We start from the raw sequence: 14,751 nt of genomic DNA, 5'->3' as shown, positions 1-14,751 counted from the left end.
AAAATGCCTATCTTTTTCTCTATGGTCTTTTATCTTTTTATATGTTTTGATGATAGGTTTCTTTTTTACACTAGCTCAGTGGTTTTCAGACTAAGAAGCTTTGTCAAATAGAAGTTCCTAGTCCCCACTCTACTGGAGTCTCTGGAGTTGGGACTTGGAGCTCGAACATATGTATTTTAAAAAAGCTCTTCTGATGAAGAACTGTTTAAAAATATTTTATACTGTATTATAACATTAAAATAACTTGTATTTAAAACATTTCAGAAAGAATAAGGAATTGTTTGTTTTGTTTTTTTTAAAAACTATCTAATTCCCTAGCAGAATTTGGCACTTAGCTTCAGCCCATCCTTTTTGCTTGGTATCACTTAGTATGAGCAGGAGTTTAATTTCTTCTGCCTTATGCTTTTCCCATTTTTAGCGCAGTTTTCCTCATTTCCGTCCTTTGCCTCCCTTCTGCCTTTGGTCCAGGAGTTTCTGACTCCTGAACATTTCCAGGGTTCTGCAAGTGCTGCTGCTTTGTGGTGTCTGCCTCTTCAGGCACATGGACTTGGCCGTCCTCTGCTGTGCTGTCATCATCATTCTTTTATCTGCTTTTAATTTCCATGTATTGTAGTTCATATATGCCTCTTAAAATTGAAGTTTGTGTTCTATTTCTTTTTGCCTTATTGTTTGGGGTAATTTTCAAGAAGAAAGGAGGGAGCAACATCTTTACACTGCCATCCTAAAACTAGAAGTTCATCCAAGTTAAATTTAATTTTATTGTTTTTAGGTTATTGTGCCAACCTGTATCCCAGAATCTTATTACCCAACTTTTGTTTTCTACTGCTCCCTGTCCTACATTTCATTCCTCAGACAAAACCACAAACCCTTCCCAATTCTCTATGCTTTTCCACCTCTGAATTTAGATTCCTCTTCTCTTGATTCCTACATATCCAAATTCTACTCATCTGACATGCTCCATGAACACTTCCACTAAAGCATCCCAGATTCTGAACCCACCAACACATAAAGATAGAAGTAATATCTGCCTTCATTGACCTGTCCATCCACTTTATACTTTTTATGGAACTTATCACTCATACTTTGGTTCTGTGATAATTTATCTGTATTTGTTTCTCCCCTTTTGAAAAGGAAACCATGAGAGGAAGAAATGGATCTTTATTCATCTTTATATTCACTTTAACACCTTGCCCATAAAGATGCTCAGTCAATATTTGTTGAATGGACTATTTTATCCTTCATATTAACTTTCCTTCCCAGCTTTGTGTCACCTGGAAATGTATAGATATACTCGCATTTCTTCAAGTTATTGGCATAAAACATTTTGTAGGACCAAGCCAAGAATAGACCAAGTAGAGGTCTCTCTCAAGGTTGACTTGAATCAGGTAATCATTATTTTTGGATTATCATTATTAAGCTGTCTGTAAATCCACCATTTTTCCTGTTTCCTGATATCATGAGTGACTGTCAGAATGTCCAACTACAGATGTAGGCTACACATTTGACAAGGACAATGCCCAGTGTTGCCTTTCCTTGGCATGATCACTGCTGGAGTTCCTGTCACTTCTGCATCATCATTCAGTTCTGCCTTTTTGTTTAAATATAAGTATGAAATAGTTAAATCAGTTCCCTTCATTGCTTCTCTTATCTTTTGAAGGATGAAATTTTTAGCAAGGTAACTTAGGAATTTATCAGATGCTCTGATTTGGGCAAAATTAAGGTGCCAGTACATGTAAGTAAGTAATATCTCCCATCATGTCTGTATCTTATCCTTGTGCTTGTTTGTAACATGTTTTAAAAAGCCTCATCTAAATCCTCCATCTGGTCAGGTGGCCAGAAAGTATGCTCCATCTGTTAATACAACTACTGCCTTCTTTTAGCCTTACTTAGGAGTTCCTTTATCCCATGTTCAAGAATTTCCATTGATTGATTGATTGATTGACTGATCAGTAAATCCTTCCATTGTAAGACATTGTGTCTCTGTAGGGAAATGCCTTCCTATTTTCTGCATTAGTCTTCTAATCAGTTGTTCATTCTGCTAAGGTAGGTCAGTTCCTTCAGTATGACTGAGCACAAATGGGTTCAGAGGGATATAGATAGAAAAAAAACAAATTTGACTACTTCCTGTAAGGAGCCTAACCCCAGCTAATTCTAGAGGGTAGCTTCATTACAAACTGCCTTATCAATACTGGAAAGTGTTTCACTTTCACTTTCCCTACAAGATTGTAGATTTTCATTAAAATGCCCAAATTTTCTCAGGTATTTTAGTTTTAGTTATTAATGTAGAGAAAGACCAATATCAGCATAATACGTCTATTGAGTTCTCCTTCATCTGTTAGTATGATCTTGAGTAGTTTATCACCCATCATACACATTACTACCTGTTATCAAAGCTGAATTTTAGAAGCCTACATTCTGGAATTTAGGAAATTGCATTAACAAAAGAGAAGATAGAAGGTTCTCAAAAATAACCCTGTCTTTCTGAAAAATCACTGTATTTATATCGACAGTATAAAAACCTCCTGTGATCTCCTAAGTAACCGTTTCTATACCCTCAAAAGGAAGTTAGTAGTGCCACAAGTTATCCCACCTCCGAAGCACAGTAGTAGGATGTCTTTCGTTTTAAATTGCCTTTATATTTTTGTTGTTTAAAAATATGAGTTGCTGCTCCATAGACAGAGTCTTATACCTATAATTCCTCTTAGGCTGAATTTCTTATCTTTTTCCAAAGTGTAATATTCTCCCACTCAGCATCTTAGTACTTACTAGGTTGTCAGCCCTCTTGTAATCTCTTTTCTTGCTTCCTTCCTGAACTATTGTTTAGAACCATTTCATTCTCTCTAATAAGAAAGAGGGTAGACAAGTGTTTCTCAAGCCCTTTCAGCTTCTTTGCTAGTATAAAAGCTTGAATTTGCTGACCTACCCACATAGTAATCACTCATTTCAGATAGGAAGACATAGAAAGTCCTACAAATTACAAATACAAATTAAAAAAAAAAAATTTAGGCTTCCTGGGTATCAGGATGAACTACAAATCTTTTTTGGCTTTCTTCCTAAGCTGCCATGAAAACTTCCTCTTCCTGGGTCCTAGATAACTCTGGAATATACTGCTTTTGGATTTGCCTTTCCTCACCATGTACCTGTAAATCTACTTTAGAGCCTAGATAATTAAAACTGCTTAATTAATATAAACTCCTTTGAACAGAAGCCAACAGAATCTTTCCAATGTCACAAGTACCAGTTCACAGAGAAGCCAGCAGTACCTTGCTTTTTGGTCTTTATACCTTTTTTTGTCACTCCTGGATTCCTGCTCTCTGAAAGATATAAGAATGATTACAGATCCAGAAAGTAGTTGTTCTCTGTGAGAACAATTTGGATGCCAGGAGTACACTCAGATATTTACTCTGTACTTCTGACATGTGCCATGGTGTAGTTTCTTAGCTAGTTTCTTAGCTTTGTCATGCAATCCTGTGTTACCATGTTCAGGATATGTCACCTCTCAAAGCCTCATTCCCTCATACATAAAATGAGATCTGAAGTTCTCTCTAGATTTATGATCTATTAATTGATCCCCAAATTTGGATCTCATTATTAATGAATGTTCCTGGAACCCACCTGCTGGCATTTTCTGATTTTTTTACACAAGATTTTTCAGTGAGTAATACTGTTGTGTTCCAAATGTGGCAGATAATTGATTCTGATTTAGTGTTTGTTGTCATAATAGTGCAGCACAAGCCTTTACTAAGTTACATATTGCTTTTATAACTTAACTGGAATTGTGTACATAGATCACTTTTCCAACAACTCTCCCCTTTTTACTGGCAGAGCTTGGTGAATCCTTTGCCAGTAATAAATTGTGCATTGGGAAAGTCCGACTTCCACATTAAGAAGCTAATGACTTGTATTTTTTGAAACCATATTTGCCAAAACAGTCTCTTCGGACCCTTAGACTTTTTTAAAGTTCTATTTTCTTTGGCTGGCTTAAAATGTGAATTGAATAATCTCCTTGGTTCTGGTGGTTCTGATGCATCTGTTGCCAGCAGTGGATGTCAGCCTTGGGGAGATGTGACTTCCATTACTTAAAGATAAAGAATCGCCACTGATTGTTAAAGATGTTCGTCAAGAAGTTGTGCACCTTGGATGTGGGGAAACTAATCAAGCATGAAGAGGAGTGCTCTTTAGATAAGGTGTAGTTTTTATAAGATCAATTAAAGGCTTTAAAACCTCTTTTGGGATATAACCCCAGTGTGACTTTGCACGGTCTAGAGAGTTCTGGGGTAGGTTCTTCATCACTGATCAACAGTGTAGTCAAAAGGAGGAGCTGCTGGTTCATATATAGTCAAAGCTGTGGAAAACACTGGTACAAATTTAGTTTAACAACTATATGCTATTTCTTTTTTCATTGCTTTTTTTAAAAAAAATCTTATTGAGGTCATAATAGTTTATAACGTGAAATTTCAGTTGTACATTATTTTTTGTCAGTCACCTTATATATATATATGTGCCCCTTCACTCCTCGTGCCCATCTCCCAACCCCCTTCCCCTCTGGTAACCATTAAGCTGTTCTCTTTGGCCGTATGTTAGTTTATCGTCCACATATGAGTAAAATCATACAGTGTTTGTCTTTCTCTGTCTGGCTTATCTCACTTAACATAATACCCTTTAGGTCCATCCATGTTGTTGTGAATCAGATGATTTTGTCTTTTTTATGGCTGAGTAGTATTCCATTGTGTGTATATATACACCACACCTTCTTTATCCATTCTTCAGTCAGTGGGCACTTGGGTTGCTTCCATGTCTTGGCTATTGTGAATAATGCTGCAATGAACATAGGGGTGCGTTAAGTCTCTTTGAATTGTTGATTTCAAGTTCTTTGGATAAATACCCAGTAGTAGGATAGCTGGGTTGTATGGTATTTCTATTTTTAACTTTTTGAGAAATCTCCATACTGTTTCTTTTTTCATTCCTTTTTATCTCTGTAGGTATTATAATATTAATATGTGTTTTTTGTAATACCTGAAAATTACTAATCAATGTCAAGGTCAGTATTTTTGGAGTACATAAAGGTTTGGGGGGGAACAACTTTTTGTGGTGTTTTAGCATCATGCTGTTCATTGAAGATAAAAGCTGCATGTACAATAATTGATTTCCCACACATCTGAATGTGAATAAAGAAAAGATACAAGTGAACATTTGTCTTTTTAATTAATTGCGTAATTTAGCCAACTCCGAAAATCGAAAAGGGAAAATATCTTATCTTTCCCATCAACTAAGTGGTCAGCCGGATCCATTGGACAACAACTAAAAGAAACAAAGCTTAGCAGAATGGTAGACTGTGTGAGTAGTAACTCTGAGTTGGGATAAGTGGAACTCAAGTGACCTCAGTTCTCCTCCTTGCCCTACATTCTATCTTACTTCAAATGCAAGAAGGATAGCGATTTCCCCTAAGGGAGAAAACCTTGACAGCTACCAGTTGGGAACCCCTAAGGTGTACTTATGCTTTGCCATGGCCTGAGTATCTGGAAAACCTAGAAACAGATAACTTTTTGTTGTATGCTTGGCAAAAAAACTACCAAAATAACTTATTCTCTGCTAAAGTGAGTGAACTAGCCTCTAAGGAAACCATGCGTCAAGAATTATTATGCTGGTTTTACAGGTTATGATTTTTCAGTATTTTGGCTGCCTTTGGAACCCTTCTCAAGTTGCCTTGAAAGTTAGGGAGCTCAGAACCAGTCATACTATGTACACATTTAATGTTGAGAAGTATTGGTTTTAATTGATATATTTACCCTTTTGTTTTTTCTTTGCTATTTTATTTTTCTTATGTACGTTTGTTAGAGGGCAGTAAACAATATAGCTAAGTTCAGCTTTTAAATTTCTTGCTTTTCCTGATGTATTTGTTTTCCTGATTTCTTGTTTTCCTTAGAACACTGAAAGAAAAACATGTAATGGGCAGCTACTACTAAGTTAGATGGTTGTCAATATCCATTTGGTAATATTATATGCGCCTACCTTGATTCTTATCTATTCCTCATATATTCTTCGCTAATACCACTTTTGCCATAGTTAGATTGCTCAGAATATTTTAATACTGATATCATATATTTTTCATTATAGCTATCCTTCGGTGGCATTCAATTGCCATGAAAGTGTTAATTTGTGAATAATTTCTTTCCAGGAACTAGCTGTTTAACCGTAACTATTTCTATTTATGGTGCTTTTAGTCTCTGGAAAAAATATATGCTGAATTGTGAACCTCAGGAGGGTTTGGAATTCTCCATCATATTTGAAGAATAGTCACATACCAACAAGCTGGTGTACACAGATGCCAGTCTCCATTAGAGCTGTAGGAGAATATTTGGCTATTGTACACTTGAATTCTTTTAATAATATATCAGAGTATTAAAAATTAATTTCGATTAAAAGCAATTTTAAAGGGGAAGTAAGTGAAACATAAGAGAATTGAGAATGCAAAATAATCTTCTTTGAAAAATAATTTATAAGGTAATAAATTTAAGATGCTAAATTTGCCACTCAGTTTTTCTTAAGCATAAAAGTATGTTTGAAGAGAATATATTTATTTAGGAATTTATTCTCCATAACATATTTTTGTGTCATTGGTATCATAATTAAATTAATTTAGATAATATATAGGGTGGCTTATCTGAAACAGCCCTTTCAAGCCAAAGCATTTAATTCTTTATTTCAGTTTATTTATTTGCTAAGTGCCAATAAAATTTCCTTCATGTGCCTTAAAGTCACTATAGCACCAGACCTCTGTACACCTCTTCCTACAGAAGAAAGAAAGAGAGAGGGTATAAGCAAGCAAGCAAGCAGAGGGGAGGGAACTTTTAGAGCTTAAGGTAGTTTTAAATTTCATAGGAATTTCCTTTAAGTGATATATAAAATGATAACCAACAAAAACAGGGGCATTTCGCAGAAAAATGTTTTTAACTTCTGACTTCGTATCTTTCATTCTAACTTCTTGAAACAACTCTTTAACCTTTACTTTAGAAGTTGAGACAAAAGGAAGAGTAGTAGTAAGTTTCATAAGGAAGCTTTTGAAGATAGAAACTAACAATGGCAGTTTTTATACTTGCTGAAATTGTATGGTATAGTTCTTTTGCTTTGATCCAACTATAATTTTTCTGTTACCCGACTTTGATTTCTCATTGCCCTTCTGTCCTCCTTTCCTCCTCACCACATCTTCCAGAAATCAGGAGCTTCACATAGAGGTTTTCCAAACTGGTAAGGAGGGAATGAATAGAAATGTAAATAATGCAGTTACTTAGATTTATTTACTCTTTTAGAAATATCGTGATTCTCACCTTAACTATAAATTTGTTTGTCTAAGATTGTGGTTAATTAATGGGAAAAAAAAAGTAAAGACCAGAGGAGCAGTAAGCTAAAATAAGAAAGTGGGCTCATCTCAGGTGAGAGAGAAGTGTTGTAGAGATTTTAGAGACTATCAACTTGAGGAAGGCATTTTAGTACCATATTTGGACAAGGATCTCAGATAGTGTAAGCATTCATAGTGGGGTAGACGGTCCTGGTGCAGAAGATAATTTGTCTTGAATGGATCACAGCACTGTAAGATGCAACAACGTATTCATTTGTAAGTTAATTTTTTGGTAAGGATTATTTTACAATTTAGAGGAAATGCTAATATATTAATTGTATGTTTTAAAAGGAAATAAAATAGATTTCAAAATAGCAAATTTTATTGGGAAAAATGAATGAAAATTAGATATTCCTCTACCTGAAGATATCTACATCTTTTGTATTTATCTTAACACTACAATTTTTTAAAAATCTCCAGACTTAAATACAACTTGCCAAAGTTTTTCATAATATAATACAGCATCCTAATTTTTCTTGTTCTTTTCCTATCGCAAGTTCACAAATGACTTTTATTCACTTAGTTGGTTAGACCATATGCTGATGACATGTTGATATCAGATTCAGGACCCTTCAGGTGGTTCCATGTAGCCACATGGAATGCCTAATCCTGGCCATCTCTCTTTAAATGAGTACCTATGGATCCCTAAGGCTGTTGAATGAGAGACTCTTAATACACCAGTTCAAACACATTACCACTGTTGGAGAATTAGTTCAGAAATGAATTTTCTGTGATTTCAGACTAGTGGAATCAAGTCTATAGTTAACTACTAAGAATTCTATTCTTTATAACTTTTCTTGCTATATTTGGGGATATTTCTTTAAATCCTCTTGAATAGGTACACACAGTAATAAGCTTTCAAAAACTGATCAAAAGACCATCTTAACTTATTACACTTTTAATTTAAGTAGCAAATTTCAAAATGATTTGCCATAAAGATTCTTTGAAAGGTTTTATTCCTAGAAAGTAAAAGTATAATTAAATTTGGAAAATTCTAATTAAGACATGTTTTAAAGAACAATTATCATTTGAGTGAAATGAGGTATAGCAAAGCTATAATGTAGCTGAGGTATTCATAATGGAATTATAACATTAATTACTCTATCAAAGCAAGGCTTTAAATTTTAGATAATGTTTTTGCATTATACTGGAGGGAGGAAAATGGGTCTTCCACAGCACCAAATTACTCTTGTCACCAAATACTTCAGTATCTACGAAATGCAAAGAAAACACGTTTTTGGTCGTTACCACCTAATATTTATCATGTTGCAAGAATATCCAGGAGAAAAATCAATCACATCAGGAAATTGATGCAGCTATATTTTGAATTGTCTCATAACAATAGATCCCTAACTTTCTAAAATAATTTCTTTAAAGGTTTTTCTTGATAGGCATTTAGGTTAACCTTAGTTCCCATGCCTAAAAGGCACAAGTGGAACTGCTAACGTATTCATTTTACAAATAAAGTAGTAGTAACTGCCATACTAACTTCTTGGGGCCCTGGTCATGGCCGTTGTCATTTTTGTCCATTTTACCATGTGATTTGTTCCTTCATCTTTAAAGATATCTGATGGACAGTCAGTGAGAAGTACTTTCTCCCTGTGAAACTGATCTCTTGAGATCATCTCTGAAAAAGAAATAATTTACTGTTAGCTCCATGGAAACCACTAGTCAAGATTTGAAAGCCTCTTTTTTGCCCACATATTTAGGTTCAAATTAACAATCTAGGAGGCAACAGTATCAGAGTCTAGCATTTTCTAAATCTGTACAGTCATTAGAAATAAAGCTTCCCTTTTTTTAGATAGCCATATTCATTTTACAGTGATTAAGAGATTTATTTAAATTAATTTGGTATCCCCTCACGGAAACATTCCAGAAAGAGAAAAGATTATTGAATATGTGCTTGCTTTTGTGTTTTGATTTGTTCAGTAAACATTTATCCATTATATAGAATGTTTCATCTGAAAATTTTATCCTAAATACAACACCCTACTAATATATTTCATAAAATGCAGTATAGATATTTTCAATATATCATTATAGAAAGACAGGAAGCAAATAAATGGTTGAGTCCATTTCACTAAGTTAGAATTTAAGTAAAAGGAACCTAATTGGGGAACTGGCTACCATTTTCTTACCCATATCATCTTTTCAACTTCTACTCATTCCCTCTCCCTGCAAATAAAAAAAGTGCTATTCACCTATCAACTTAATGGATCCTTTTATTATTGTTGACCTAGGTGAGGAAAAAAACTTCATAAACTTCATATTTTCCATCTTTCATAACTGAATTGTTGTGATTCAAGCTCATAAACTGAGAGGAAAAACTCTAAAATATAAGGAGCATTTTTTGTTATTTTAAAAAAGGAAGTCATTTATCTCTATTAGATTGAGTAAGAGGATTTTCCCCCCCTTCTAATCTAAAACTTTAGGAAAATTTCAACCTGGGTTATAAAGGGATTTTGTAGTTTTGCTTCTATTAACACAATAACAAATAAATGTAAATATTGGCAGTCCTATAAACCTGCATACAGTTTTTCTGTTATAAGAAACTAGTATTTAACTATTAGTGTTGCCATCATAATTTCATTACTGTGGCTTCTTGACACACTTTCTCCAGTGACGCAAATACAGACGTGATTTTTTGGAACATCAGCCTTATGGCTGCCTTCTCTCTTCTTCATTACTTATGTTGGACAAACTGCCATTATCACTTGCCAAAAATAATCCCACAGTTCAGTCAACTTCAGTTTTGAGGTCTCTCATGTCCTCCTTAGACCACCAGTAGCTTTGTCTCTTGGAGATCAGAAATTGGACACTTCTTTTTGATGTTTAACAAACCAGGCTCTGTTCCTTAACCTCTAAGGAAGAATATAACAAAACAACAACTTTTCTAAGCAACATCACTGGAAACAGAGCAGCAAATCCCTTTGGAATGCATCCTTTGGAACACAAGCCAAGTTATTTTTGTATCAAGCTTTATGAGATTTGTATTACGGTGATGATAATAGTAAAATCTCTAATAGGGTAAGATATTATATATATTTTCCTTTATCTATATCCATATACAGAAATTATTAAAGACCCATCAAATTTTGGTAAATCTGTATTCTTTTGCTGTAACCAGCTTCAAGAAACTAAGGGTAAAATATGGAGCTTATAGATTCAGCCTCTGTTATAGTTATAATATAACCAATTCCATGAAACTAATGTTAAAATAGGAAGCTTATCTAATTCCACCAACTTCCCTGTTCCCCTTTCCTCCCTTCCCACCCACTGCCTCCCTCTGCCCCGCTGCCCCCCCATACACTGCTATATTTTAGGAAATGTTTTTTTCAACTTTATTTCTCCTCCTTTCTGTTTTCTCGGCTTTGTAACTTATTTGTACAACCTTTTCTGGTGATATCCTGTGGATTATGCTAAAGTGTAATAAATAAATCACATAGTTGAGTTTGTAGAAAGACCTTATGCCATCAAACCATAATTAATAGAAACTGAGGATCTTTTTAAAGAGTCTGGCATTAGCTCTGCTCTTTTTCCCATTTCTCCTTAGCACTTCAGTGTTTTTTTATGAAATATTTCAAACTCCTGACTTTCCCTGTTATACTAAATAATTGAGTGGCATTTAATTATCTAGTAAAATTCCCAACCTTGTTGTTCAAGTAGTCAGCTTTCTCCTCTACCATTAAAATAATGTTAATTTTATTATTAGGTAATTATTGAGAGCATTTTATTTAAAAATCTTTCTTTCAAGTCTTAGTTCCAGGTGATATATTTTAAAAGTGGTGCAAGTTTTAATCTCATGCTTACTTTATTCCAAGTTTTAAGAGTCTGTTCACACTAGATGCCCCTAAGCGAGTAACTGCTTGTTTTTTTCTGTCTTTCATTTATCCTTTAACTTCATAAACTAACAAAAGGCCCAAAGTTTTACCTTCCTCCTTCTTTGTCTTCCAAACCTACCATATTTCACTTTTCGGAATACCTTAAAGGGTGATCTGTGGAACGGTGTTACTTCAGGAGTATGATTTGGAAGAGAATTCTATGGTTCTATTTATTTTTATCCATCTAATATTTAGAATGCACTTAAGTGGCCATTGTTATCTGAGTCTTAATAGATGACATTTTACTAATTTATAACATGAAACATAACAGTTATGAAGATGTATGTAAGTGGGCCTGTAAATGACAGCCTTGCCTTTGCTACCTCTCAAGAGAGAGAGTCTCCTCGGTAACCTATAAATTTGAAAGAAAGGCTTTCCTTTCCCAGCCGGCTCTAACCTAGCAAGCTGTAGAGAACTTGGACTTTTTCTCCTCCATAGCCAAGATAAGTAAGGTTGTAGAAGGCATCTTATGACTCTATATCTGTCTTTCCGGACATTTTTTAAAAGTAAATAAGAAATTTTTAACACATTTTCTGATTTTGGAAGTGAAAATTATAGTTAATAATGACCTGAATTTAATTTGGCAAGATCTGTAACATTTCTATGAGAGGTAGATAGATGGTCATTAACTTTGAAGCCTCTTCATATTGAGTCATGTTCCAATTCGTATAACCCATTTGACTCTCGTATTTTTACAAATGCTTGCCTGGACATAAACGCAGATTTTATTGGCTGAAATGTAAAATAAAATCAGCATTTGGGGGGAGGAAAATAGCTTGACGTGTATATATTCTTAAAAAACATGTTTGAGACAAGCTTATGTATGATAGATTAAAGATTTGTGTATTTTTCTATGTCTTTGTGTTTTTCATTTTAAATAAACTGCTATCTCATCTTCAACACTTAGCTCAGCAAATGTTCTGCTGGTCTTCAACTCAATCTGTCTTTCCTTGGGTCTAACATTGTTCATTACGCAGGCCTCTGTTATCAATTTCCTGATCGTATTGTGATTATCTGTTTAACATATCTGTTAGACTGTACTCCCTGAAGGCAGGGGTTGCTTATGTCTTTATTTTCTCAGCATAACACGCTGCCATAGTGATGTTAAACATTGAGATGTGGGATTGTGATATCAGAATTCTACTGCTAACCACAGTGAATTTACTCTTGACCACCCTGTAAGATTCCTGAGACCAGAAAACACACAAAGGACAACTCCAAAAGAAAGCAAGGAAACCTTAGCAGGGTTGGTGCCGAGAAACTTCAGAGTAGGGCTCTGAGAAATTAGACTGGAGCATCAGAGCTCCTAAGGGACCTCTGCTGTAGCTTAGGTTCAAAACTGAATGTCACAACTGGCTAGTGACATTTAGAGGACCAAAGGGAAGAGTGTGCAACAGCAATAGAGAGGTGGTTGAGCTTTTTCCCATGTGTGCCCTGGCTCAGCTTGCCCCTTCTGCCACATGGGTTGAAGAGATATAAGGCAGAGGTCCCAACCATGTGTACAACCTTTTAAAGCACAGTGACCCCGTTCACTTACTTTTGAAGATGATATAATCAAGGTGCCCAAATTTAACACATCACATTAGTGTTTGCTCATCTTTTGGGATGATGTGAAGAGGAGGAGTTGACAAAGAGGCTTGATTGCCTCTTCTCCCCTTAGAGCTTTATAAGTGAGCTTTCAGTAAATGTTTATTTATCCATCAAATCAGTTCCCTTTTCAAGTAAATTTGTATTTCTGACATATGCTTTTCTTACTGTTTTGACGTTCTTGTGTCGAACTTTGAAATTCACATGTTCTCAATGTTTTTGTGACTTACACACTTTTAGAATTATCATTACTTAGTGTTTGTATTGGTGTAGGGAAGATCTGTAATATAGGCCCAGGAGAGTTCTTGAATTCTATTTGACCTTTGCACATAATGTGTCCAAATAGAATTGGACCATTTGCTTATGAAAAGAACATTAACATAGCTATACTTAAGAGTAGAAAGCTCTGAAATCTTTATTTGAAAAGACGTTTATTCATATTGTTAAGTATTCATTGTACCATTCCAGCCAAGACTTTAATCATTTGAGTTATCAATGTTTTCTTTCTTTTAGTGATATAAAGAAGAGTAAGAATATGATATCTGGCTTCTATAGAGCAGAATTAGTAATGGATAAGCTCCAGTGATTTAATTTGGGCTTATGTGGTATTGGATAGCACTGACTCCATTATGTCAGTTCAATATGTACCTTATTAGATTATTCAAGTGCTATGCACATGCTAATACAAAGGAAAATAAGAGCTGTTTCGAATAATGTTACATCTAAAAGATCTTGCTTTAAGTGGTAGTGGAGACATATAAAGGACTTTTTTTTTCTTTTTTTTGAGGATGATTAGCCCTTAGCTAACATCTGCCACCAGTCCTCCTCTTTTTTGCTGAGGAAGACTGGCCCTGAGCTAACATCTGTGCCCATCTTCCTCTACTTTATATGTAGGATGCCTGCCACAGCGTGGCTTGACAATCAGTGCATAGGTCCACACCCAGGATCCGAACCGGCGAACCCTAGGCCGCTGAAGCAGAACCTGTAAACTTACTGCTGTGCCACCAAGCGGGCTCCCATTATTTTTTTCTTTTTTTAGCTTCTGATTCTTTAAATTTTGTCCCTAGTTTTATTGAGAAATAATTGACATACATCACTGAATAAGTTTAAGGTGTACAGCATGATGGTTTTTGATTTACATATATTGTGAAGTGATTAACACAATAGCTTTAGTTAATACTCATCATCTTATATAGGTAAAATAAAAAGAAATTTTTCTCCTTGTGCTGAGAACTCCTGGGATCTACTCTCTTAACAACTTTCCTACATACCATACAGCAGTCTTAACTATAGTCATCATTTGGTACATTACGTGCCTAGTACTTATTTATCTTATAGCTGGAAGTTTGTACCTTTTGACCACCTTCCTCTTGTCCCACCCCCTGCCTCTGATAACAAATAAATCTGATCTCTTTTTTCGGTGAGTTTGATGTCTCTTTTTTTGGTTTTGTTTTGTTTTTTAGATTCTGCATATAAGTGAGATCATGCAGTATTTATCTTTCTTTGACTTATTTCCCTTAGCATCATCCCTTCATAGTCCATCTGTGTTGTTGCAAATGGTAGGATTTCCTGATTTTTTATGGCTGAATAATTTTCCATTATATTTATGTACCATAACTTCTTTATCCATTCATCCATCAATGGACACTTAGATTGTTTCCATGTCTTGGCTATTATAAATAATGCTACTATGAGCATAAGGATGTAGATATCTTTTCAAGTTAGCATTTTTATTTCTTTTGGATATATTCCTAGAAGTGGAATTGCTGGGTCATATGGCAGTTCTCTTTTTAATTTTTTGAGGAACCTCCATTCTGTTTTCCGTAGTGGTTATGCCAATTTACAGTCCCACCAACAGTGCATAGGGGTTCCCTTTTCTCCACA

General features: G+C 34.9%; 1 protein-coding gene across 3 annotated transcripts in view; it reads left to right on the top strand.

Annotated features, from left to right (window-relative positions):
* WASHC3 (WASH complex subunit 3) overlaps positions 1–14,751 on the top strand; it is a 43,403-nt gene that overhangs the window by 16,302 nt on the left and 12,350 nt on the right. The gene's annotated exons all lie outside the window — the stretch shown is intronic.

Source organism: Equus przewalskii, chromosome 29 (genome assembly GCF_037783145.1).
Source record: "Equus przewalskii isolate Varuska chromosome 29, EquPr2, whole genome shotgun sequence".
In the NCBI taxonomy this organism is placed as follows: domain Eukaryota; kingdom Metazoa; phylum Chordata; class Mammalia; order Perissodactyla; family Equidae; genus Equus; species Equus przewalskii.
The sequence above is the reverse complement of the archived record's forward strand: the minus strand, read 5'-3'. Positions and strand labels throughout refer to the sequence as shown.